Genomic DNA, 26568 nt, shown 5'->3' on the forward strand with positions numbered 1-26568 from the left:
CAGAGTTTTAGCAATTTGCATGTGTCCAGAAAAAAACTAGTGAGTAGCAGAGTCAGAATTAGAAATGCCTTTACCTACTGATTTATACTGAGGATGGCTTCATGCCATATTGCCTGACAAGTACATATAAAGATCTCAAGGTGAAATCAAGCTGTACTTGAAGCCAAGGCACTGGTCTATGATGAACCTCCTGGGGGCCTAGAATCAGCCCTAGTTATACTTCGTGGTAGATCCACTGCCATTCATCTTGAATTTTCTAGATTTTTTTTTTTTGTGGGATTTTCTTTTCATGACACCATTGTTAGAGTAGGTTTTGTTTTTCCATCCAGGAGTATTTCTCAAAATTTAATTGTACATATATCATATAGGATCTACTGAAATGGAGACTTTTAGTCAGTAAGTCTAGGTGGGACCTGAGATTCTATATCCCTAGTATGCACCCTTTATTAGTCAGCTTTCCATACCTTTGACAAACTACCTATGATAAGAAAAACAATTGAAGAAGAAGAAAGGTTCGTTTTGGCCTATACTTCTGAGGTTTAGTCCATGGCCATTTTGCTGCATTTTTTTCTGGGCCTGTGAATGTCATTGTGGTGGGAGAGTGAGGAGGAGGAGGCTGGTCATCTCATGACAGCCTGGAAGCAGAAAGAGAAGAGGCTGGGGACAAAATAAACTCAAGGGCACACCCCCAGTGACCTACTTTCTCCAACTAGACCCCACTTTCTAAAGTTGCCATCGCCCATCAATAGATTAACCCTTGATGAGATTAGAACCGTCATGATCCAATCACCTCCCAAAGGTACCACCTTCTGCAGGAGGAAACAAGCCTTCAATATGTGAGCTTCTTCAGAGGGACATCTCAAATCCAAACCGTAACACTTCCAGATGATTTCAAAGCTGATAGTTCCAGGACTGCATTCCATATATCTTCCCAAAGGTTGACAGGCAGGGTGTTCCCTCATCATCCCTATTCATTTTGTACAGTGTATGAACTTCAACACTGGGGTGTGGCATGGTGGCTTCCAGCGTCACATCATGGTATTATGGCCACAAAGGAGTGTCACACGCTGGAGGACAATCACGAGAAGTATTTACTTTGAGTCAAGACTTTACCCGATTAAGCCATTGATCATTAGGCCCGTATGCAGAATCGACTGTCTTAAGCCCTCCAGCACTGGGAGGAATTGGAAATATGCCAAGCATAAGGATTAAAGATGATAAGCTTTTTTTTTTTAATCTTTGTTCTCTAGGCAACTGTCCTCATCTTATTATCTCAAACAAATTTTATCTCAGTTGTTTGAAACTGTATTCAAAAGAGACCCCAAATTGTTATCAAGTTTTATAGTTTAATCTGAATAGTATTTTGGTTGATGGGACAATCCTAGTGGTGATGTTAAAATTCCTTTTGTATAATTATGGACCTGACAATGATGACATATTGCCTATATCTTACAACTTTGTAGTTAATTATGCCATAATCTGGTTTATTCTCAGATACTCCAAATATGTAAACTTGGCTTGCACAGCTTGATTGCTTCCTAGAATGGCTTATCCATTTACTTATCCAGTACCTTCTGTATGTAGACATTGGCCTAGGCATATGATAGTGAATGATACAGAAAATTGGTCAGCTTTTATGGAGTTTATATTCTAGTAAACAGAGATAGAAAATGGCAGTAACAAATAAATGAAGGGAATGATTTCAGATAGCGATACATGCTAGGAAGAAATTAAGGCCAGTGGATGTGCTAGAGGCTGACAGAGGGATGGGGACGGATTAGAATGGCTGGGACTCGGAAGGCCTCTGTGATAGTGATGAGGGGAAATTCTGAACTGAGACATAAAAGAAAAGGAGAAGCTGGACATGAAAAAATGCAGAGGCAGAACAATCCAGGCAGATCTGATAGCAAACAGAAAGCCCTTACAAATTTTTAATTTCTCATAACTCTTATAAGAATCTAGTATATGTAGGAGGTAACTGCTAAACATCAGACATATAACCAACATAACTGTGAAAAGGAGAGAGATGTAGGGTCTCAGATGGGATATGAAAAGATGAAACTCTCTTTATGGTAATACTTACCCTGTTTACCCCAAACTGGGGCAATTTGGTTTAGGCCATCTTCTGTTTGTTTTGTTTTGTTTGTGGTACTGGAATTGAATTGAGCACAGAGCTGATCTACCTCAGAACTACATCCCCGGTCCTATTTAAATTTTGTTGTTGTTTCTTATTTTTTTCCAAACAGGGTTTTTTTCTATGTTTCTGAGAGTCTTACCACATTGCTTGAAGCTGCAATCCTCCTGTCTCAGCCTCCCAACTACTGGGATTACAGGTATGCTCCACCACACCAAGCTTAGCCTACCTTCTTATATTCACCTGAGGCTCAGTGTACCACTGGGCTGGCCATTGTGTACAGATCCAAAAGAAATAAGCATGTGAATGGAGGTTTCACAGGACAAAGTATATATTTAACAGGCTTTTCTCTCGATTAAGTTACAGCTTGTGTCCCAGAGCTAATTATCTCTGGAAGAAAATATGTTTGGGGGAGGGTCCATACGATGAAGGGGAGATTTTACATCAAATGCGAAACTCTGAACTTGACATCATTGGACACTATCACATCTTTTGGGATAAGCGCCTCATGCCTTATGCTCATCTTACTCCAAAACAGTAGGTAGAAAAAGAGCACTGGATTGGGATTCAGGAGAACGGCCTCCTTTGTCTCCGCTAAGCCATTATCCAGCTAGTTGACCTTAAATAAATTACCTAGCTAGTCCTCTTCAAAATCATTTTCTCATTTGTATAATAATGAGCTTGAATTAGATTATACTTAGAGTTTCTTCTACTTCTAATGTTCTGTGACTCTATAAACTCAGCAAATGATTTCTATTTCTGATAACAGAATGCAACATTTAATAATGCCTGACTCAAGGCTAAATAGGTTAATTCAGCTGATATCACAATGCAAAAAGTTTAATATGGTTGCTTGTAGCAAGGATTTAGTGTCTGACAAAATTGCATGCACATTTTTATTAGATGTGGCTCTTGAGAAGTTTACTTAATGGCTGTGCTTCTCAGTTTTTATGTCTGTAAAATAGGGCTATTAATACATTATCAAGTTGCATGAGGATAAAATTTAAGTCTTACATACAAAGTACAAAGACTAGAGTTTTCTAAGTGTGCAATGCATTGAGACTTATACCATTACTATTAATACTATTGTTATTAGCATTCTAAAACTATATTTGCAGTTTATCTTCCTACATTTGAACAAAGTAGCCTCTGATGATAGTACTATGAGATATTAATAAAATTTGCTCACTCTTCATGGAAGAGTTACTCGTTAAGCATACATTGGTGAATCAAAGATGACTCCTAAATCACTGTGGAATTGTAGACATTGAGGGTAAAGCTTAAGGACTGGCAAGGAAGAGTCTCTGGGGGACAGGATGTCTGCACCCACTGAGGAGTCACAGCTAAGGCCAGGAAAAATGTTATACGGTCTAGAACACATTCCCACCTGGTGAGCTCCTTTGATTTCCTGGGAACTTTCTGAGGGGGCAGAGTTTAATTGTTGAATAGGTGCCAATACTGAGGAATATTAAGCAATGTAAGGGGGAAGTAAGGAAGCTTCTATAAAGTTAGAGTGAAAAATATCTTGCAACATATCCAGGGTAAAGGTCTGTTGGGCTGGACTGAGCTGTCCTGAGACACACTGACGCCCAGATCACTGTCATGCAGCCATGCAAAGGATGGTTGGTAGACAGCTCAAGGAGTAATGGCTGCCCTCTGAGGGTGGAGAGGGGACAGCGCGGCTCTCAACAGAGCTCGTACCCTGGGGTTCCACAAAGCAGCGGTCACACTGGTCTCCTGTGAAAGCATCATGTAATTTAGAAGGAACAGTCAGCTCAGCTAACTTATAGCCACACAAAGCCTACCCGCACGGTCAAGGCTGCCAAAAGAGTACTTATTACACTTACTCAGAATTTAATACTACAGGAGCTCTCAGTGCAGTTGGAAAGACCACACAGGTTCAAAAAGACCCCTAAAATATTTTTCTTTTGCTGATTAAAAAAATAAAAAAGAAGAAACAAGCAAGAAAGAGAAAGGTAAGGAAGCATTTCTCCAGCTCAAGTTCTCAATAAATCTGCTGGTTAAGTATGTGCTCGTAGGTGAAATGTGAGCACAGCGGCAGGGGGACCGCATAATAGGGTGAAGCAATAGCCGAACGCCCTCGATGGCTTTCTCTTTCCTTTGGGTTTTTCTTTAGGCAGGTTCATCCCGCAGAGGAGGCTTATAAAGTCACTCTTTGCATGTGCCTGCGCTGCCCTGGCTGACTGCCGCCATCCCTCCTGACAGTTTGTTAGAAGCCTAGTCGATCACAGTGGTAATTGGGTCTATTGATATGTTTGGAGCCTTTATGCTTTACATATTTTATTAGGTCTGTTTTGTGCCCTTACTGAAAGAACCAGATCTCTGTCCCAGGCCCCTGCAGCTCCCCATAGGCATTGCCACAGATGCTGCTCCCAGTGGGTCCATGTTCCATATGGACCACGGAAACGGGGATGAGGAGAATCAGGAATGCAGATGCTCTGAATTCTTTTACAGGGCTGAGTAGAAGGAAGAGGTCTGATTCTATCAAACCTTATACAATCCCTTTCTTCAAAGTCATTAATACGTTGAGCTCTGTTGAGATCACGGATCCTGCAGGGCTCATAAATGACACACAGATGCACCAAAATGCAAAATAAAACCAAAGAAATCTGCCTTATAATTCAATCAGCCTTTCCTTTGGAATTTTATCATTCGGTGAGTAGTTATTGATTACCTAACTTGTTCAGGCACTGGACAAACCCTGTACAAGAGAGGTGATGAAGAGACACAGGTCAAACAGCGTGTAAACAAAAAATCTATAGATTTGGGAGTGAGTACTAGGGATCGAACCTAGGGGCAGTCTTCCTCCAAGCCACACCCCCAGCACTCTTTATTTTTAAACAAGTTCTCCCTCTGTTGCTAAGGGATCTCACTGAACTGATGAGGCTGGCATTGAACCTGCCATCCTCCTAATCTCAGCCTCCCAAGTACTGTGATTACAGGTGTGTGCCATCGGGCCCAGAAGATTATGGATTGTGAGTGGGCTACGAGGGCAATGAATTGGGTCCTGTAGCAGAGGGTAACAGATGTGTGACCCACATTAGTCAGAGAGCATGGACAAGAAAGGCCATAGTGCCACACCTTTGCCAGGCTGTGGAGGGTGAGCTGGAGGAAGCGCTCTGCAGAAGGGTGGGGGTGACTGGCACAAGGACAGCCGGAAAGGCTGGCAGGGTGCAGGCCATTTGAGGAACAGAACAGTGGCCTGCCTGGAAGCTGGGGTGGCTTGGAGTGGCCACAGAGAGGGTAGCCACTGAGTCAGAGGCCACCACAGGGCACACATCAGTCAGATGTGTTTTCAGATGTTCTGTACTGGGTGGAGGATAGCTTCAGGGGAAGCCAGAGTGGACACGGGGACACCAGTTGGGGCCTAAAGCAGTAACCCAGGCAGTGAGCATGGATGGCAAAGAACATAACTAGTTTTGTTTAGAGGCTAGAGCTACCTGGTGATGGGTGGGGGTGTCTGGGAGATGAAGGAGCAGAAGAAGAGGGACCAGAGATCACTCCTGGCTATTTATTTAAGCTACTGATTATGCAAAAGTGCCATTGACTAATTTGGGAGCAATGAGACGGAGCAGGTTGGGAGAGGGTGAGCAGTAAAGTGCTTCCTGTAGACCTGTCAATTCTGAGTTGCCATGGAGAAGTCAAAAAGGCCACGGGAAATGCGAGTTTGGACTCAGAGGAGAGGTCAGCACTGGAGATGCAAATCTGTGAGTCTGTAGGCTTTGACTAGTGTCTAAAACCCTGAGCTCCACTGAGGGGGAAGACAGAAGTAGACCCAGAATTGCCCCCAGTTAGAGGTCAGGTGGAGGAAAGGTGCGGGCGGCCCAGAGGACTAAGGGGATTGGTAGGCCAAGCATCATGGCATACTTCACCTAAAGAATCATCAAGTATTATAAGTGCAAAATTCCTCAGAATGTGTGTGTGTGTGTGTGTGCGCACACACGCGTGTGTATGTGCGCACATGTGTGTATGTATGTGTGTGTGTGTGTGTGTGTGTGTGTGTGTGTGTGTTGCTGGAAATTGAACCCAGGGATGTTCTATCTCCCTCAGCCCTTTTTATTTTTGTTTTGAAACAGGGTCTCACTAGATTTCAATGAGTCTCACTAAGTTGCTGAAGGTGTCCTCGATCCTGTGACCCTCCTGTCCCAAGTACTGGGATTACAAGCATGAGCTACCACACCAGGCTCTAGAAAATATTTATAATTGAGCACATATATACAGGAATGTACACTTACTAGCATTTTTCCATAGGCAGTATTTCTCACCACCGTATGGAGTGAAGGGTTAGGTCACACATCAGGACCCTGATGGTGAAGAGCATACCTTGTGCTCACTCACAATGGCTCCACGCTGAGTTGTGGAATTACAAAGGGAACTTTGCCAAGTAGACTTTTGTCCCTTAAGGTGTCTCTGGGGTGAGTGGTCATCCCAGATCTTAAGGATGTTGGCGGAAGAATCATTTCTGCTCAGGATACCTACCCCCAGACTCAGTGTCCCTGCACCAGGACCCTGCCTCTCCTCCAGCACCCCTAATTCCAAAGGGGACAACTTGAGGCCACACATGTGGATGCTACTCTGTGCCCACAGTAAATGGCAGGACTGAAACAGGGACCCAGGTCTTGAGAAGTAGCATCCTGGCTTCCCAGTGCTACACTCTTGCTTTTCCTTGTACTGGGGAACAGGAGGGCTCTGGGGGCTTGCTCCATAGTCCCAACATGTCTCTTTGACTTTTAGATGTGTCTACAATGCTGTTCCAGGCTAAGCACTCCCTTTTTTGAGGATGCCAGGCCAGACACGCTCATTCGCTTACCAGGCAATATTACTGTGACCATGAAGTCCTTGCTTTTCCCAGTTCTCTCCTTGCCTCCCCACCCTGTAGAGAGAGAGTCCCAGTTCAAGAATGCCCTTTGCTAAATGTGGCTAGATAGTTTGATGAAAAAGAGTCAGGCCCTGCCTTCAAGTTGTTCACAAAATGTCTGGGTATCTGGTAAACCAGAAACGACAGTGAAAAGGCCAGCACTCTAAGAGTCCTGAGATCAGAAGGCTGTGAACACAGGCTCCTGATCTAACAGAGCAGGACTGAGGACAGGGCACAGAGGGTGTGTTGCTGGGCTTCATGATAGAGGGCAAGCGAACATCTGTGCGTCTAGCTCTGAGGAAGGCGCTCAGAATGGGAAAGGCAGGTGCACAAAACCAGGGCGTTGGGGAGCCCAGTCTACCTGGTGCCTGCGGGAAGCACAGGGGAAATGGGGCAGGAGACCAGCGCAGGGCACCAGTGTAAAGGGCCAGTCGGCCCTCGTCTGAGTTTTTATCTTCAAGTAATTTGAGGATTTCAGCAGGAAAAGGCTGACTGTACTTTAGAAATATACATCTAGTAACAGTGTAGGGGGGATATTGGGGCATGGGAAAACTCCAGAGGTTGACCAGGCAGGAGAATTTTGGAGGAGAGCTGGTGGGAACGGCTGAGGGTCTCAGTGTTGAAATAAGTGGAGGGTGATATAGAAACTTTTGCCAAGTGGTGACCCTCTGGGTGTCTAAAGTAAGACTGTAGAGAGCAGGGCAGAGCTTCCTGGGGAAATCTATCAAGGCATAAAAGGGAGACCTGCATAGGCCCTGCAGAGCTTCTTGGATACTGGCACAGCAAGGCTTCAGCTTGGCATTAAACTGGCTGACATGGATTGCCAAGTAGCAGAATCGCTGCTTTTTATGATGATACCATTTGCTTCTAGATACTGACCAGGGTTGGGTGCCAAACACGGCCGACTCACCTTTCTGGGATATCTTTCCTAGGCTGCCGTGCTGCAGGAACACTTTCCTGAGACAGAAGGTAGGGATAGGGAACCATTGTACACACCTGCGTCTTTATCTCACAAATGACCTGAGCTTTAGCAATGATCCAAATAAGGCACCGTGAAGCCGGCCCAGGTCATGATTCCCACAAATTTTGAACCCTGGGTGCTCGGCTACCTGGTCTAACAAAGGAAGCAAAAATCAAGCAGCGATTCTTGTTTTGAGCACTAGTTCTCAGACACAGGTAACTCTATCCACTACAGTTAAAAAAAAATCCCAGAATCTCAGCAGCTTATTCCACTGAAAGCCATTTGGCAGAGGTGAACCAGAGACGTAGGTGAAAGATTGAAGATGGGAGACAGAAGATTCAGGTTTGTAAAACCGACTAACACTTCCCTGTAGTAGCTAGCAGTCGTGTTTGATTCTTGCCATTTCGAGCATATGTTTCCTTGTTATCTTTTAATTGGTTTTCATCCTAAATTTAACACTAAATGGTTCATGATGGTAGCAACTGAGAACACCAGCCTGGTGCATGTCAATTGTGGGGTTGTGCAAGGCATGCAGACCTTCTCCGCGCCCTCCCTCTCTTCCCAGCACCCCGGCCTGCATTAAGAAGCTGGAGATTGCTCATTGTGCCCTTTCCTGCCTGTGTTGCCATGTTTATAGATGTCAGGTTCTGGCGAACAAAGGGAGAGGTATAATCTAAAATCTGAATGATACCACCGGCAGCCGAGTTTAACGGCAGGTGAATGCCAATAGACTGAAGGCTGGTATCAGCAGGCCCACGGTGTGTGAAATCCTGCAAGGACTTCAGAAATTGTTGCAAACAACTAAAAAAAAAAAAGTACAGTAATCAGATGTTTGGGAGTCAGCTGCAAAAGTCTGTTTTTGAAGATCCTTAGTGTCCATATATGAAAAAAAAAAAAAGATTAAACGAATGTTGTAAAGACCAAGAGTCATAAGGCTGGTAGCACTTGGGCCATGGCAGTTCCTCATCCTGTACCTGTTATTCCATTTCCCAAAGTAGGCTTAGAAGCACGTTAGCCCAGTGAGGTGTTCTGCAAGGGTTCTATGTTCAAATTATTTTGACCAACACTTTGTGTTATATTTCTTCCTTAGGGATTTGTAATACTTCTTAGGATTTTAAAGGCTTTTCAAAGACTTACAAGAGACCTGCTTCACTTTAATTCAGGTTGTCCCATTATGTTAGAAGCAAGAAAATCTTTGTTTGTCTCTGTTATTTTGAGTAATGCTATTTAAAGACCCTAGAACAAAAGATCTATAAACCTACGTAGAAACATTCTGAGTTTGTGTTATTATGCAGCTTCTCATAAGGTAGATATTTTCTCTTTAACCTTCTCTATTCAGCTTTGGTGCCATATCCTGTCTTTTCTCCTGAAATGTCCTTGGCTTATCCCTCATCCTAGGCACAGAGTCACCCCTGGAGTCTGACGCCCAGACCAGTGAGCCCGCGTGCCCATCACATCCTCCCAGCTGTTTCACCACCAGTCTCCCATTTGTTCCACCACCGGTCTCCCATTTGTTCAAGCATTAATTTCTTACAAATCATGTCAATGCTTTGCTTATTTTTCCCAGCCTCCTTGACATTCCTGTTAGCTTCCAGCAAAGCTTGCTCCTAACTGTTGCTTCGAGACTCAAAATCCTCCTCTGGTTTTTCCAAAGCCCATTCAGTATAGACCCACCCTCTCCCAGTAATTTCAGCGCTCCGTCATCTTGCACTTAATACCCTGTGTCATAGAGCTGAACTCTTTAATAACCTCTGTGGCCACCTTCCCGCCTCTGACCTTACTACCTCTCCCTGAGTAATCCGCTCTGTCCCTAACCACCTAGTCGGTGCCTTCCCACTCTTCAAAACACTGGCTTCCAGAAAGCCTGGCCATCTTTTCATTTCTAACTTCTATTCTCCTTCACACTCCGGTGACCCCCGCATCTCTGCCATGGAAGTTAGGACTCACTGTTTACTCTGGAGTTGGACAGACTGTGTTTAAGTTTCAACTCTTTCACTTAGAACTCTGTGACCTTGGACAAAGTAATAAATGTTTCTGTTGCCCAATTTTCTCATCTCTAAAATAAGGACTATTTCAGTACCAACCACTAAGGTTCACATAGAGATTAACAACATTGAATGTGACCTGGGTGTTAAGAAAGCCCCTCATCCCTCTGTGTTCTGAAAAAGGACTGCACCAAACTATCTTTTTCCGTGAGACACAGATAAAACTCCCAGACGACCCTTTCTCTTACCTGTGAGGAGGCTGGGCACAGACTCTCCAAATCCCATTCTTTGCCTCAAAAGCTGAATTGTCTCCACCAATTAACCAAAGAAAAATGCTTGTTAATCAGACTTCAGTCAATCCTTTCTCCTTCCTCCAGGCCCTCAATTTTTGGCCCACCCTGACCTGAGCCAGCACACAGCTGGCTTCCAGCAGAGCAGGCTGGCCTCTGAGCATCTATCCAGTCTTGACAATGCCCCATACTTCATTCTTTCTAGCTTTGTATCTCTCTGTAAACACTGATTCTTTCTGCCTAACCCTTCAGCACCTTGCAAACACATCACATGGGGGAATGCCCTCCCTACTGCAAATATTCCTCCCCTGTGTGGTGGAAGCCTTCCTCCACCACCTCTGCAGTAGTCCTTCTGAATAAAGTCTTATAACTGAGTTCAAATTCAGTTTTTATTTGATGGAATATATACAACATGAGAACAGTGTCAGGGACATAGAAAATATTTAAAATAGGAAGATGGTATTATTGTTGGTATTATTATTACATGTTTCTGCAGGTCTTGTATGCCAAGGCAGATACATTGAGGAAAGTATCTTACACCATCTTCAGAGCTCCCCACAGTCTCTAGCGCAGTCCAGACACAGGTCTTTAATAGACATATACTGACACCCAGACCTGTTGGAATCATCAGGAAATTAACACCCCAGTGTGATCATACACTTGTGAAAGGCCCCAGTTTAAAGGATATTTTATCTCTGTTCAGAAAACAAGGTAATCTAAGAAATCCTGAGACTACTGTCAGGTGCAGTTTTTAACAGGTAGTAGAAAGAACCTGGTAATCCCAGTTTTTCTCCCATCTTCTCTAGTACATAGAAGTGTTTTTAAACAAGAAGAAATGAAAAACCCATGTGAGATACAATTGTTGCTTCAAATAGTAATAAAGGGATGAGAGATGTTAGTGACTTCAAGAGAATTCCATCTCCAAGCATACCCATTACCTGCAGAGGTTAGCAGGACCTACCCTGTGTGGCTTCTCAGCAACCATGGGAGGAGGGAGTGTTTGGGAACACAAGCTGGAAGGTTGATCTTCTTTCTTCAAATATGGAGAAAGGCTATACCCTGGAAATAGAAATTACTGAGCCTTATATCTATCCCCTACATGACTTCTAAAAAGAACATGATGATCACAGGGATTTAAAATGTCTTTACTATGATTTACTTTAATGATTTGTATTTAGAATGTCCCCCAGCCTTCCCAGAAACCAGGCATCCGGGTTGGAAGTGAGACTGGGTGACCAGGGCGGAGTCCCTGGGAGTGTGGCCTTGGGGATTATCCAAGGTCCCTGCTCCCCTTATTCATTCCCAGTCTCTGTGACATGAGAGCAAAGCCTTGCCCTCTCCCTCTCTCTGCTTTCCGTAGCCATTCCCGGAGCCCCGCAGATCCAGCCTGACATGGACTGAACCTCCGGAATCTCTAAAATCTGTGAGCAACTGAATCGTCCATCCTCTAAGCGGTGCGTGGTCAGGCTTATTGGGTCACAACACTGAGAATGCCGACCAAGACAAAAGCCATGGTAGCCAGACTCCTATTCTTTGTTGAAAGGACTTTCAGGTTTTCAAATGCCTCTGGCTAAAGAAACTGCCTAATATCTATCTATCTATCTATCTATCTATCTATCTATCTATCTATCTATCTATTTGCCATATTGGGAGATCCTATTGTCCATTGGCTAAAAGCAAGGCCTTTGAAATCTGATGACTTAAGTTCCCTAAACTTCATCTTGGATGTCTAGAAAATGGACCTGATGGTACTGGCTTCATCAAGCAGGTTCAAGAATTCAGTGAGATCTGGTATAATAAAGCATTTATTTGTAGTAAAAATTCAATAGAACAGGAGTCAGCAAACTATGTCCTGCAGGCAGATCTGGCCTGCCGCTGTTTTTTATGGCCCTCAGGGTAAGAATGGTTTCTACCATTTTAAATGATTAAAAAGTAAAAATGATAAAAGGTGATGGGTAAAAATCATAAATTTTAGTATCCATAGATAACGTTTTATTAGGGCAGAGCTAGACCTACTTCTTTATATAATGTCTGCAGCTGTTTTTCCACTATACAGTCAAGTTGAGTAGCTGAAACAAAGATTGCATACATAATCCTCAAAGCCTAAAATATTTCCCTCTCTGGTCTTTTTAGAAAAAGTTTGCCAGCACCTGATTTCGATGGTAGCTCTTTCTTTGCTAGGGATGCTCTTGTCCTTTGAGGCCTCTCCCAGCACTTCCCTTCCTCAATGAAGCCTTTCCTAGTCTAGTCATCCTGATAGGATCTGGTTCTTATTTGAGTCCTTTTTAAATGGTACTTAGATTTTGTTTGTCTGTCTTATTTCCTCTGTGAGATAATACATGCTTTGAATGTAGGGATTACATATAATTCATTTGGTATATTCAGAAAGCCCACATAGTACCTTGTAAATAGACGTTCAATAACCTTGTATTTGCTCTGTTGAATTGAGTTGAGTTCTAGTTTGGGTCTTCTGACTTTTGCCTGATGTCAACAAACTTTTTGATGAAAAGAGAGTCCTGGGAGGCTGACGACAGCAGCACCGGAAGAGTCTAAAAGATCTGTACTCAAAAAGAGAAATAATGATAACAACCTTGAGATGGAGACTTAACCAGTAGTTGTGAAAATGTTTAGCAACTTACTTGTTAGGAATAGTTGACTTCTCACTGCTTCTGATGCATCCCAGGAACTTGGAAATACAATGTGTTTTCTTAACCATTTTTTTTTTTTTTTTTTGGTGGTACTGGGGTTCCTGGAAGCCCTTCTGCCTCCGGGCTACACTCCCAGACCTATTTTATACTTTTTTATTTTTAGAAACAGGGTCTCTTAAGCCAACGTGGCTGGCTTCGAACCTGCGCAATCCTCCTGGCTCCGCCCCCCAAGTGCGGAGATTACAAGCGTGCGCCACCACGCCCGGCCTTTTCTTAACCATTTTAAAGGGGTTCTATTCATTCAGCTTCCTTAGCACCATGCAATTTCCTGGCACTGGGGGCATTTTGTTAGGGCTGTGCATGCATGCTCGGAGATGGACATTCTACTGTGTGGCTTATTTGACACTGAAGAAGAATACAGACACTACCTGAATTGTCCTCCAGTAGGCTTGCTACTTCAGAAATGAAAATTAAATATAATATCTTGCAGCTGAAAGCTTTGGGAATAGATAGAATTCATGACTTAATATGTCTGAGTGGCTTATTGTCTGTATTTCTCTGTGGGTTTCTGATTCCAGATTTAGACAGGGGAAAAATACCTCCTGGGTTTTACTGATACCTAAGAGGGATATGCACTTTTTTTCTGTAAAAACAAAAGATAATCTAGTAGTCCCAGCACTCTCTTAGTACTATAAGTATTATGAATAGTTACTCAAGACAGAAAAGAGAGAGCCTTAAAGGTTGCCACTTATATACCATCTGTCCCAGGCAAGCACCATCCAACTAGTGTTACTTTTCAGGGAGAAATCTTTTATAACTAAAAAGGGTGGCTTAGAGGATCTAACCTGAATCTTAATCTACTAGTGTAACATTTTCATTTTAAGTAAAGTCCAGCATGGTCAACAGCATCTTTTCAATGCATTTTTCTTTTAATATTAATTAAAATACAAGTCCCAGAGAGATGGTTTGCTGCTCTTGCCTGTCACCTGGGAACATGGTATTGTGGCACCCTGAACAACAGGCCCGCACCATCAAGGATGCAGAGAGATCACTGCTAGGCAAATCAGTCGTGTCTTTTGCATGATGTCATGCAACAAAACCGGACATGGACGCCCATTGTCACAAACTTGTTATGAGTTCAGTATCAGCTTTTCCCTCCCTGTTTCCCCTCCTGGATTTTGGAGGCTGTGCAGCTCTTGAACTGAAGCCAGGGGTCAGTTGGGCCCATGTTCAAACTCTGCTGCCTCCTGCCACCCCTGACAGGCAGCCCTGTACCCTCAGAGACCTGGATTAAGTTCCAAAGTCTTCAGCCACATTAGTAGGGGCAAAGGGTGGAGCCCCCTCTGCAATCCTAGTCTCACCTGTGGGCCTACCTTTAGTTCGCCACCATCGTGGGACACTTCTGGTTCCTTCACTATGTAGAAACTAATCTCACGCCTCCTTTGTGGATTAAGTTTCTGTAGACCTAAAGCCTACATGTTCAGTCTTCATTGATTACCGAATGTTCTTGTTCTGTCCCTAGTCCTCAGAGATCTTTGCTCTGTTTTTGATCATTGATAATTTTGTCCTTCGTGGAGCACTTACCGAGAGCCTACTGGGTGTCAGCACTGTGTGCCTCCTATCGGTAATAAAATGGTGAACAATGGTTACTACCATGAGAAGCAAATATACCAGAGGCCAAGCTAAGGGCTTTGTATCTTACCCTCAAACAACCCCATAAGCTCTGTCATTAACCCAGTTTGCAGATAATGATCTTACCGTGTCTCAGAGCTCTGAGGTTGTCCCCATTTAGGTGGGGACAGGCCTTTTCCAGCTCTGACAGTGGCTTAGGATCTGATGCAGTCCCAGCCTCTGCCTTGGCCTTTTACTCTGAGACATGACGGGGCCTCTGAAGCCCTCTCCTGCCTTCACAGGGCCGGATGTCGATCTTCCTGACCTTGCCCATGGCCCAAGCTTAAGGGTTCCAGAGAGTCAGAGACTGTCTTCTCATATCGTTGGATCCGGGAGCCTCCTCTGCAGAGCTAGGTCTCCTCTTGCTATGAAGGCTGCTGCTGCTGCTGCTCCTTTACTCAGTAATTTATTTACTAAAAAACAAACCAATTGCATGCGCACAAGAGAACTAGATGTAAAAGGACACTATACTGCTCCTTTTTTCATTACTATAACAAAATGCCTATGGCAGAGTTTTTATTTAAAAAGAGGTATTTATTACTACTTAGCTCACAGTTCTGGAGGTTCAAGGGCATGGTGGCAGACTCTGCTTGGCTCTGATGAGGACCTCAAGGTGTGTGGATAGAAAGCTAACAGCACTAGGACGTGGGAGAGCCTGTGCTTTTATCTAACAACTGCCTCACAAGGACCAGCTCAAGAGTCTCATGAAAACAACCTTAATCTCTTCCAGAGGCGGGGCACCCAGTGACTTAATGATCTCCCAATAGGATTTACTTCCTAAAAGTCTAACTCTTAACATTTCCCCTCTGGATCAAGCCTCCAACACATGAACCTTTGGAGAACACACTCTAACCATATCCAACCATACAGAGACTATGGTGATAGAGCCTGCAATGGGCACAGTAACAAGATAGCCATCTTTACTGGTCATCATAGCTGCCAATTTTGTTCTAATATATTAATAACAGCCTGCACTTTCCTTGGCAGGGATCTGTTTGGGGTCCAAACCAATCTTATTATTTTATATTTGCAACTGTTTTAATGTCTGCCACTGTTATAAGTATTCAGAGAAGTAACATAAAATCACAACGCCATCTTGGCTGGACATAGTGATGAACTTTTATTTATGGCCTTTGAATGAGAGGGTTAATACTGTCATCTCTTAACACAGACACACTCCTTTGACCATTGTCTGAAGGACATCAGCTCTGGCGTCTGTATCTGTTCCCTCTGGGTTATCAGTATCCATCCCATTAAATGGGGCTGTGTGTGTAGTCTGTGTATATTTGGGGGTTATTGTCTTCTCTTACTTCTCCATCATGTTCCTTGTTTACAAGTAGGTAAACTCACGTGATCGAGGAGTTCTATTTTTTAGTCCAGAGTATAGAGGTTTTTTGACTCTATTTTTTATCTTTTTCCAGTCCTGATCATTAGACCCTGGGGTGCTCTACCACTGAGCTATGTCCCCAGATTTTTTGTGTGTGTATGTGTGGTATTGGAGATGGAACCCAGGGGCATTGTACCTCTGAGCTACATCCCCAGTCCCATTTTTTGGTCTTTTTATTTTTTAAATAGGGTCTCACTGAATTGTGAAGGGCCTTGCTAAATAGCTGAGGCTGTCCTCAAACCCAACTCCTCCGTTCTCTGCCTCCTGAATGCTGGGATCACAAGTGTATGCCACCACGCCTGGCCTTCCCCAGTTCTTTTTGTCTTATTTTGAGACAGGATCTCACAAGGTTACCTCTGCTGGCCTCTAATTTGTGATTCTTTTGTCCTGGCCTTCTGAGTATCTGGGATTGCGGGTGCGTACCATCACACACAGCACTGAATTGCATTCTTTACCTCTAAATTAAGATTGAATGCACAACGTTTCTTGTCTGGTAAAATCTAGGAGGTAAAATGACTGTGGCCACAGGTAGAATCTACTGCTCATGTCAGTAACCAATTAATTCTCCTGGCTGGGGAGCATTTTTAGTTACTTCTGAAATAATTCAGGCTAAGGTTGTCAGATCTCAATGAATGGTTTTCAAATTAGTGCTCTTGTATACTGGGGCTTGGAGTAGATGCTTAAAGAATGGCTTCATAAACAATGAAGTTATTTATCTTTGCCTAATGGTAATGATTCTAAAAGCCCAAAGAGTCTATTTTCCACTTATTTTCTCTTTTATATATTAGGGTTACTTGTAAGAGTTCAAAGAAGTATTCTGCCAAGAGTTAATAAAATACTGCCTTTGCCTAGGGTGGCAAGTCTTAGCATATCACCTGAAGACTGCCCGAGTCTGATAAGATGCAGATTCCCAGTTCCACTAATTTGGAAATAATGAGAAGATAAAGGAAACCGAGAACTCATTCTTCGGATGTGCTCACCCTGCTCTGATAGACCTGACAAGCGGTGACCAGCTTCTACATGGGTCGGGTTTGCCATCTCCAAGGCTGTCCATCCCACTTTTTATCAGCTACAAAGAATCACAAAAATCATTGTGCAAGGAAGCAGGTGTCTTGCTTTAGCCATCTCCCTCACTGAAGCTGATTTTAGTACTCTTCCTGTATGTGCCAAAATTAGAAGAATCTCTCCTATTCTTCTAATTACATACCTTATACCATTGTCTCCTTCCCTCTCCAGCCTCTCCCCACACATCCTAGAAAATAAGCTTTATTTATTTAGATTTATCTGAACAATTTTCTTATTGAAAGCTGAGTACTAATTTTTGGCACATAGTAGGCACTCAGTGAAAGACGGGCTCGCTCAATTCATCTCACCGTTATTTCTTGCCTTGGGTCTGAATTCCAGCCATAGAATTCGTATGATCTCGTTTCTAGGTGACATTCCTTCAGATATGTAAAGCGGGCACTGCTCAGCCTGCCTCGAAGACTCCTTGTGCCCATTCTAAGCTTCTGTTTCCTTTGGGTATGGTTCATGTGACACTGTGTCCAGGGGCCCTTTGTGCCTGGCTGCTCTCTGAGTTGTGACCGTCATTCTTTTCTCAGGCTACCCAGAGCCAACCAATTCATGGTGCATAGCTGACCAGGGTACCTTGTTCCTCCACCATCTTGGTCTCCACATGGATTCTCTTATTATGGTCTGATATCCAGCTTTAGGTTTTCCATCTTATTGTTCTCATGCTTGGCCTCTTTTTCTTGTAGCCTTTGTTTTCCCAGGGATCCAGTTCTTCCCACAATTTATAAATGGCGCTGAAACCCAGTCCAAGCCACTGAAGCCCCCCCCCAAAAAAATTGGTTTGGGTTGTAGCTCTGGTAGAACCACCTCTGCTAATGAGAACTTCATTAAGCCCGAGAGCGGCTGCTGTAAGACCAGAAGATCTAAGACCAGAGGTCAGGTCACTGAGAGGTGAAGAGCCTGGGCCACTTAGCGCATTTTACAATCAAGAAATGAGGACCAAGAGGTGAGAGAATTGTGCAGAATCCCAAATCACCACCAAGAGCTACAATCTATTTGAGCTTGTGGCTCCAGCGGCCAGAGAAGCAGCATAATTTTCAGTGAGGTAAAGCTAAGTGGTAATGGACTTTAAGTTCTGACATATAGAGTTAATTTTCAGAATAAATTGGTCAGAGCAGTATAAGGATTTCACATCCAAATTCATTTGAAAAACAGAAGTCAGATGAGTATCCAGAAGAAAATGGAGACCGTTACAACATCCCCCTTGCCAGTTGGGGCGGTAGTATTATTATTGGATAATATTTTTATTAAAACTTTTAGACCATTGGGTAGTTAAAGATATTGATAAGCTTTGCAGCAGCTCAGCAAGGCATTGAATCTCCTGCTACAGAGCTTCATACTCCCAGAGAGTCCACCTGTGTGTAACTCACGCCTGCTGTCCACGCTCACACCCGCTCTGGATATACAACATGCAGCTTCGTTTTACAGTGTGCAGCCAAGACCAGCCATGGCAATACACTGGTGTTTACCCATCTCAGGACTCTCCAGGGGTTTCTTGTCCTGCGCTCTTGTAGGTAGAAAAAAAAAAAAAAAAAGAACTGTCGAGACAGGACCATGTACAAGAGAGGTCCTGAACAGATGAGCCAGCAGGGGCACTCCGAGGCGCTGTCATAGGGAGAACGGTGCTGGAGCTGCTGGTCTGGCAAAGCTAAAGAAGCTCATGTCCAGCTCCTAGGTCAGATATAACCTTGCTCAGTAGAGGGAAGCATCATTATTTCCATTCTGTCGTAGGTAGAGCCCTGAACAGTGGCTGGGGCCAGTGCTAATGTGGGAAGTCGCCTTTCTCTGGCACCCTCTGCATCTGTCTCTATCTCTCATAGCTTACTTCCTCTCCTTGCTCTGGGCTATTCCTCTGAGAGTTTTTCTGGCTCTTTCTCCAGGAGGATCAGAAAGGGGGTAAGGAGGAAGCACTTGCTCTCAAATGGTCCAGAGATGCACACTTGGCCTCTCAGACAAGAGAGGCAGGGTGGGGAGCCTCCGTCTCACGGGAAGTGCAGAGGCTCCCTCCTGGTAGCATGCTGAGCATACGCCTCACTGACATTGTCTTCTCGTTAATGGAGATTTGAAAATAGCACACATCCTGCAGGTATCCTTCATTTCTACCAGCCTCATCTCTATTCCTTTCTTCTTCCCATCTGACTCTGTCTGTGGTGAAACAGCAGGGATAGCCCAGCACAGCCCTGCACATCCTGAGGGCTGGAGCTCTGAATCTCTAAGACAGGTATCTTTAGACAATGACAAGAAGCTATACAAAGCTGCTGCTGGGCAGGACACTGATGGAGCCAGGAACCTTTATCTTTCCCCTGTTGTTTGTGTTCCCTGGGAGGAAGGCTAAGGGGTGAACACTGGTCTTTGAATGGCCAGCAAATGACTGTTCATGGGCTGTGGATGAGGGAGGGATCACAGGTCAATGGCATCCTGCTGCAGCCATGGACACCTTCCTGGGTTGGCTAGTGTCCCGCCAGAATGCATGTCTCCCTGGGGCCTCACTCAGAATGTGAACTTACTTGGAAATAGGGTTTTTGCAAGTGTAATTAAATTCACAAAGAGGTGATCTTGGATTCCGTAGTCTCTAAACCCAAGACCTGATGTCTTTATAAGAGGAAGGAGAGGTAGATTTGGACATAGACACACAGAGAAGACCATCAAGGTGACTAGAGAGGCTGAGATGGGAGTGATAGAGTCGTGCAAGCCAAGGTTTGCTGGAAGCTCCCAGCAGTTAGGAAGAAGCAAGGAAGGCTATTCCCCCAATCCTGGGTGTGTGTGGGGGGGTGACCATCACTGCACCTCGATTTTGCATGTTTAACTCTGGAACCGGAGGGCAATACAATTTTATCCTTCTAGGCCACTTGGCTGGTTATGATTTGTTAAAGCAGCCCTAGGAAACCGAGGGGGGAAAGCAGGAAGGACAGAAATCTTGGTGACCAGCTCTGAGTTGCGTGAAAGATATTCAGCAGGTGAAGAAATAGGATTGTGAAAAGCAAATGAAAATAGGTATTGCGCCAACTTTAAATCGCCACACTCGAGGTCTCGAAATGTGGGTGCAAAACAGTGAGTGCAGAGAAGCCTGGCAATGCAGCCAAGACCGAGGGTGCTCCTCCAGCAGGCCAGGGCTGGACTCGGGGACACACACCAGGGTTTCTCCTCAACACTGAAGTGAGCAGGACGAACATTCAGCAAAGCCAGGTGCCTTCTAATACTGTATGGTTTCTGTGCTGATAGAGTTGCTTCTATTCAGGATGAGGGGGGTGGAGTGGCTCTCAAAAAGTACACAGGGGGTGGGTGTGGTGGCGCACACTTGTAATCCCAGCATTCAGGAAGTAGAGAACCAGAGGTCTCAGCTACTTAGCGAGACCCTTTGCAACTCAGTGAGACCCTGTTTCAAAAATTACAAAAGACTGCCGGGCGTGGTGTCGCATGCTTGTAATACCCACACTGGGGAGGCTGAGACAGGAGGATCGCTCAGGTTCGAAGCCAGCCTCAGCTGGCTTAAGAGACCCTGTTTCCAAATAAAATATAAAATAGGTCTGTGACTGTAGCCTGGAGGTAGAAGGCCCCTGGGTTCCACCTCCAGTACCACCAAAAAAAAAAAAAAAAAAAAAAAAAAAAAAGACTATAAAATAGGGCTGGGGTTGTACTTTGGAGATACAATACCCTTGTTTCCATCCCCAGTACTGCAAGTAAGTAAGTAAGTAAGTAAATAAATAAATAAATAAATAAATAAATAAATAAATAAATGGAAGATGGGGAGAGGGAGAAAGAAACACTGGTAGGGTGTGTGGGCTTTTGGGTGGCTGTGGTATCAACCCAGGATCCTGGCCCACCAGGTGTGTGACCTGGCCTTACTGTGAATCTTAATGGGGCTTTGTGCTATCATTTGGGGAGTTGGAGGCAACCAGAGACTAAACTGGGCTGAATGCCACTTGCTTCTTTCCATCGCTACGTGGTTTTCCACTTTCCCAAGTGAGAGGCACTGAGAGAGACCCGCACAATCCCACCTGGTGCAAACCTGGGAAATAACAGTCTACCTGTTAGAAGAGTCCGTTGTGTTGGGTTTTTTGTTTGTTTTTGTTTTTGTTTTATAATGGAACTAGAGAACATGGTGCTAGGTGAGATCAAGCAGGCTTAGGAAGTCAAGGTTTATTTATTTTCTTTCACATGTGGAAGCTAGAGAGAAAACTGACAAGAAAAAGGACTTCATGAAAATGAAGAGAGGCCAGTTGAGAAGTGGGAGGAAACCGGCGGAGGGAAGGGGGGAAGGAGGAATAAAGAAACTTGAGGAAGGAAACAGACCAAATGGTGCTCTGTTCATATCTGAAGGTCTCACCACCAACCTCGCCAGCACTAATGGAGGAGGCAGGGGCCTGGGGAGGGGTGCAGAGGGGAATCTACTGCGATGTATGCATTTATGAATGTATCACTTTGACTCACACTACAATGTATAATTACATTGCACAAATAAAATTCAAAAAATGGATAAAAGTGGAGTTAATTTTTAAAATAAAAGCGTAAGGGCTTCCTAGAGATTCTTGGATCTGATCCCCTCCCTCCTCAGATGCGCGGGCTGTGCCCACTCCCATCTCCAGGAATTCTTCAAGAGGTGCTTGTAGGGCTGAGCTCGCTTCATCTTTTGTTCGTGTACGCACAGAGTTTACAATTTAAAAGAGGTTGTGCCTGGGGTCACAGCCAAGTTCCAAAGCCTGTTTTTATTAATCCTTTCATAGATTCCGCTATCCTGCAATTTCTTTGACTCGGCTTCTCATCCCAAATGGAACATCACAATTACTGACCAAAAGGAGGCACGTGGGAAGCTCTGGTGTTGTTATTAAATTTTCTGTTCCCATGCCAAAGCTGACTAACAACTTTTGGCAAAGACCAAGCACTGCATCTACACCAAAACCTCAATTGAATGTGAATCTAATTATCCAGGAACCTCAAACAGACACTTATTTGTTTGACAACATGTCTGTAAAGAGGGGACGGTCTTAGGGAAATATAGCCTTATGTTATGGATCGATGTTTGGAAGCCATTGGGGGGTAGAAATACCATTTGATTTCTGTTTCCTACAGCTTCCAAATCTGCATAGTCATAATTGATGAGCAAAATCATCACCGGGAGGCATCTCGGGGAAAGGTTTAATTCTGTTTGGTAGGCAATGCTTCATGAGGCAGGCAGGAAATTGGAACACTGCATTTTTAGAAAAGAAAAATGTCAACAAGGGCTGGAAGAAAAGTAAGCATTTTCCGGTTAAGTATCAATTAAACAAAAATTCAATTTTCCAGGAGACACCTCTTCTGGAACATCCTGGTTAATGATGTTTTTGCTAAGGAGCTCAGTAGGTGTCTCACAACTGCTAATTATTACACTAGACCTTGTGGCACCCTTACTGCTCTTGAGGGATTGGACACAAGTCATGATTCTAACAATGGCCTTCCACTATTTCTCTACTCTTCTTGAAGAAATGCCAAAGTACTGGGTCTAAAATGGGTAGCAGCATCCATCTTGGTAAAAAAAAAAAATGTAAGGGATATATCTTAAAGAAAGAATTTGTTTTTGAACTTCATTTGGACAGAAGATTACAGCGCAATCTCCTTGGGGTGCAGATGTTTTCTGAAGGTGTTGGAGCACTGGGGACCAATGGCTTCCCACTGTTTGATCCCAGGAGACAGAGGACCTTGCTCTCAGCTAATGGGTTCTGATGGACATGAGGCTGGAATCCTGCAAAGGCTCCGAAAAAGTACTGGGTGAGACTGGGCAGAGCTGAAAAGTGGCAAAAGGCGCACATTTTATGTCTCTTTCTTATGACCACCCTTGGGGCTCAGGATCTGTGTCTGTCTGCCTCTCTCTCTCTCTCTCTCTCTCTCTCTCTCTCTCTCTCTCTCTCTCTCTCTCTCCATTGCTGTTGCTGCTGGTGGAAAGGAGCATGTGGTACCAGTCGCAGCGTGCCCATAATCTCTGCTTGCCAGGATCCAGCCTGCCATTCTCCCTCTGCACCCCGCGCCTTCACCAGCCCGGGACACCGATCGTGCCCTTTTGCCATTCCATCACACTTTGAGCCACAGCTTTCTCAGGTTTTCTGGCCACAAGAAAACCTTCTGCTGCACCAGATCTGTCTGCTCCCTTTCTTTCTTCAGTCTAAATCCTTTCATCCCAAAGTAATTAATTACCTTGGACATGAGTGACCTTTGAGATACATGTGTATGTTTTACAAAATTTGCAAAATGAACTTCTTGCAGTATTCAAATCTGCGCAACTAGGTCATCTCTGAATAATTCCCTTTGTACCTGGAAGTAGCAGAACCATTCTGGATCGGTGCCCCTCTTCTTAGAGCAACACTAGAAAATTTCAAAAGAACCCAGGGCACAATGCCTACAGTGGACTTAAACCCAGCCTATCCAGTCAGAACCTTAAGGGCAGAGGGTAGTTTGTAAGAAATGTCATAAGAAGTGATTTATTAATTAAACAAACACTGTGTCATTAAGTAAGTATCTGTTTGATGAGCTGCCAAGTGCATTAGTGTACCTTATATATTGAGCACTGGGAGAGTACTATATTGGAGAGACACCATGTGATGGTGTTGGTGATGGAAGGGGGCAGGTAAGTAGATAGACATCATGAAAATAAGGAGAGAGAGAAAGAGAGAGGTGGTAGAGAGAAAGAGAGATGAGGGAGAGAGATCTTATAGCATCCCAAGAACTGTTCAAAACTCTTTGTGGAGCCTACCGATTAATCTTCCCCACAGCCTCACTACATAAGTTCAGTTATCTCCAAGATGTATATGAGGAATCCTAGACACACGAAGGCTAAGAAACTCACCTGGATTACACACTTGAAAGTGGCAAGGTCACACATCAAACCCATGCAGTTGCTTAGAAGTTTTTAAACTACTACTTGGCTCCAGGGGCTTTGGACATGGTAAGGAGTGGAGAGTTGGGAGAGAGAGATAATATAAACTGAACATTAAGTGATGGCTTGGGGGGCAGGGAGAGAACCAGGATGAATCAGGGGTTTCTGAAAAACAACAGGAACATCTGTTGCTCCCTCTCCTGAGCTAGCACCGAGGAGAGGAGGTGCCCAGGAGAGGGTGGAGGGAATGAGGACTTCAGTTTGGGGCACCTTGGGTGTGAGGTGCCTGCCACACGTACAGGAGGATGCCTATACACATATTTTGAGTTCTGTTACTTTTGGCTGGAGATGCAGGGTCAACTGTCAGAGCCAGGGTGATTCCTTCTTTTTGCTTGATTGTTTGAAGCTTTAGTAAGAGACTAAAGAACTAACTGTTTATAAGTGCTTTCTATGTTTAATATTTTGTAATTATTTAAATCTATGACCATGACTTAGTATATTCACTCCAGTATATCTATAGATGTATACATGTAGATAGATGGTAGATAGATAGATAGATAGATAGACAGACAGACAGACAGACTGACTGACTTAGACTTACACTAGGCAAAGTAGTTCCAGTAATGAAGAAGATACAGTTCCTGACTCTGGGCATTTATTTCTCATATAGAGAGAAGTAAGTGGTCAGTTACGTTCTGTCTTCTTTTCCCTAATTATTCATCTATTATGCTCTATCTGGGTCTCAGGGACTGTGTCTCCAAGGCAGGTCTAGGAGTTCAGTTGAAGTCCGGAGTGACCTCAACCTCTCTGTCTAAAGACACGACTAAACATCCCGAGAGGCTGGATAAGCTTGTGTTCATGGGAGGAGATGTGAACCCCAGTACCGCCGCCATCTGCATTGCATGTTAGACTGGGCAGGTCCTGGCTTGCAGTGTTGGTGGCCTTCAGAGAGCAACTTGCCCATGTTGAACCTTCTCTCCTGAGGATCCTGTGCTCTCACCAAAAGCTGCGATCTGATTACTTGCATTTGATTTCTTCGCTGCCTAATGAACTGCCTCTCTAGTTCTAGCTGTGATGTCATTAGCATCTCATTGCCTGGGGCACCAGCTCAGGAGAGAGATTCCTAAGCAGCCCCAGAATCCTGCAGGAATTGTACCAATTTACTTCCTAACAACTAAGTCGCCATCGTGACCTGTCAATTCCCACCAGCCGAGCCTGAGAAGGGGCTGGTGGTCACTTTTATCATCCTGGTGTGCCCCCGCTTCGAGGTGGGTCAATACACACACGCCGAGGGCCACGGGCATGCACTCTGAGATTCTGAGCATTAAGAATGCCAATATCCTCATACCGTGATATTCCATTGGGGGAATTCATCCACTGTGTGCTGTAGGATACAGATTTAGCCTAAAGCAAATGGCATTTATTTATAGCAAACTGTATTTGCAAAATGCTTTGCAGTTTTAGGGTTGTTAACTACATTTCAGGTTAGATATTCCTCTACTTGTGAGAAAACTAAGTGTCACAGCTGCATTCCCGAGCCTCCCCTGAGAGCAGCCGGGGTGAATTCTGCAAATGGGGTGGAAGGAGGGCACACTGGGGTGTTCTTTATCAGAGAGCATCTTTGCCAATTAGAATCTTTTGAGGCTTTAATCACAGCTCATGTTGTAAAAGTTCAGAGACTTTGTGCTTATTGAAATAGAATATTCCTTTCGCTCAGAGAGAGCATAACGTCTCCAATTCCTACAGCATTTCTGCCTAGGATTTTGAGGGTGGAGGAGAGAAGAAGTACCCAGGACTGTAATAGGAGTGGGCTAGGAGAGGTGAGAGCCATCGAACCCTAGGGAAATAAGGTGGCCCTTGCTCTCTGCATCTCTCTGCTCGCAAACCTCTTTACCACCCACTCCAGGACAAAAAGAGAGGAAAGGAAGTGTTAAAGACCAAGAGCCTCCCATTCTTTCACTTGCGACAGACCTGAGGGTGATAGAAGCTCTCTTGGGGCTAAGGGAGATTTATCTGGGCCTTCACCACCGGACTCCATCATTGTAAGTAGTATTTCCCCACTGTATCTTTAACAGCACATGGAAAATGCATTTTCTCTTTGAAAAATCTCTCTCACACATACTTCTCCATTCTCTGCCCAAACCTGACTAGATGGCTCTGGGAGCTCTCTGCTCTTTGCTTCTGTATAAACGTAGCTGCTCTCTCGACAGCTCCATCCCTGTGACGAGGCCAGAGCGTCCCTTGGCCTTGGCTTCCAGCAAGATGGGCCTGAATATTTTCAGGAGCTGGGAAACGAGATTCTGAATTAAAAGGAGATTTTGGTGGCTTCTCATCGTCTTTCCTACATGCCCCCCCCACCTTTCTGCTCCCTAATCTTGCCACGTATCTAGGGCTGAGGGTCTTGACGAGGATTCGCTGCATCTTGGCTTTAATTGGGACAGCCAGAAGACAGCAGCGAGAGGAGCATCCCCTCATGTTTGCAGCAATTAGAAGCCTTGGTGAGGGAGAGTTGAAGACTGTGGACCCTTCCGCAGCAGACCATGGTTTGCAGTGCCCCCTAGCGGTACCACGTGCCCATTGCAACGGTGCCTCAGATGTGGGCGGGAGGGTTACTAAAGATGATGGAAAAGTGGAAAAGGAATTTGGTGACATATTACTTCTCCGTTTAACATACGTTTATTCTATGTTAAGAAGC

General features: G+C 44.4%; 1 protein-coding gene across 1 annotated transcript in view; it reads left to right on the forward strand.

Annotated features, from left to right (window-relative positions):
• Positions 1 to 26568, forward strand: part of ASTN1 (astrotactin 1) — a gene marked incomplete at both ends in the record, with an annotated part of 316550 nt that overhangs the window by 256838 nt on the left and 33144 nt on the right. The window lies entirely within an intron of this gene.

The sequence above is a fragment of the Muscardinus avellanarius genome (assembly GCF_963383645.1).
Source record: "Muscardinus avellanarius genome assembly, chromosome: 7".
NCBI lineage: Eukaryota > Metazoa > Chordata > Mammalia > Rodentia > Gliridae > Muscardinus > Muscardinus avellanarius.